The sequence below is a fragment of the Schistocerca piceifrons genome, chromosome 8 (genome assembly GCF_021461385.2).
Source record: "Schistocerca piceifrons isolate TAMUIC-IGC-003096 chromosome 8, iqSchPice1.1, whole genome shotgun sequence".
Lineage (NCBI taxonomy): Eukaryota > Metazoa > Arthropoda > Insecta > Orthoptera > Acrididae > Schistocerca > Schistocerca piceifrons.
In genome coordinates, this window is record NC_060145.1 from 180,133,135 (window position 1) to 180,134,553 (window position 1,419).

The 1,419-nt window shown below is 44.0% G+C and overlaps 1 non-coding gene across 1 annotated transcript; it reads left to right on the plus strand.

Moving 5' to 3' along the window:
- The first annotated feature begins 388 nt into the window (after positions 1 to 388).
- Trnas-gga lies at positions 389 to 472 on the plus strand. Its single transcript is given in 2 exon segments — positions 389 to 428; positions 438 to 472. It is a non-coding gene; the product is annotated as a tRNA-Ser (tRNA).
- Positions 473 to 1,419: the final 947 nt, after the last annotated feature.

A 1,419-nucleotide genomic window follows, 5' to 3' on the forward strand; every position in this document is an offset into this window, starting at 1 on the left:
GTTTTTATTGGGTCGGACTGCGGTTTACGGCCGACACTTTGTTGCAGCAGTTTTTATTTGTGTTCTCTGAGACGGGAAACCAAACTTTGTTGTTGATGGTAGCCACCATGTCTCCCTTCGAGAAAGGTTTGATATTTCTTTGATGTACCTCACGAGGGTCTAAGTAATTCTTCCTCTCACTATTGTATTTCCCTCTTCCCACTCTTCATCTTCCTTCTTTTTTATTCTTCTTCCTCTTCTACTACTACACTAGACTATATAAAATCCCAGTGAGACTCGAACGATAAGAGATTTCTTAACGGGATGAATAATGCAACGTGTCATTGTTAATCTTTTCACCTAGCGTTCTTTCCTCTATTTCCAGGTCTGTTATCCCGGATTTAGCGCCGGCCGGGTGGCCGAGCGGTTCTAGGCGCTATAGTCTGGAACCGCTGGACCGCTACGGTCGCAGGTTCGAATCCTGCCTCGGTCATGGATGTGTGTGATGTCCTTAGGTTAGTTAGGTTTAAGTAGTTCTAAGTTCTAGGGGGCAGACGACCTCAGAAGTTAACTCCCATAGTACTCAGAGCCATTTTTGAACCGGATTTAGCAGTGTTAGTGGTAGAGCAAAGGCGGGTAACATATCCCCTCCTCCACCCCTCCCGCGACTGATGTTGTGCACCCCGTCTGTTTGCGTCCAGTGTTATTATATATCAAAGTGTGAGAACGTTTGCGAATCTTGTAGGTTCCAGACCGATATTCACCTAGTTGGATGTGCGAAACCGCCTAAAAACCACATTCAGGCTGGTCGGCACATTGGCGCTCGACGTTAATCTGCCTGGCGGATTCGATCTCGTGCCGGTACACCTCCCCGAATGCCCGAAATGATGTACTGAGGCGCGCACCTATCTGGGCGATTCCGTTTTCAAAAAGCTTTGACGATGAAAAACCGATAGATTCTTTTTGTGATCAAAAGAAACTTCAGATTTTTCGCCTGAAATACAATGTAAAATACATCAAACGAAAGTTCACACAGTTGTGTTTAACCTCTTGTTAAAGTATTATCAGGTTCTAAATACTTTATGAAACGCATCACAGACAAATGCTGACATTAATTATATCTTACTCCGACAGTTTTCCGTCGTAAACCATGTTTAAGGTCCAGTACGAAATGCAAAACAAAAATCATGTCAATACACAGAAATGAAATGAGCCATAAGCTCACAAGATTATATTTGGTGACAAATGGCATTGGAAATAACCTACAGAGTCACAAGATTATACTTGGTGACAAATGTCATTGTTAGCAAGGATCTCCTGACACATGGTGGCCAAGGGGTTCTGAGCTTATCAGTCCGGAACCGAGCGACTGCTACGGTTGTAGGTTCGAATCCTACCACGGGCATGGATGTGTGTGATGTCCTTAGGTTAGTTAGGTTT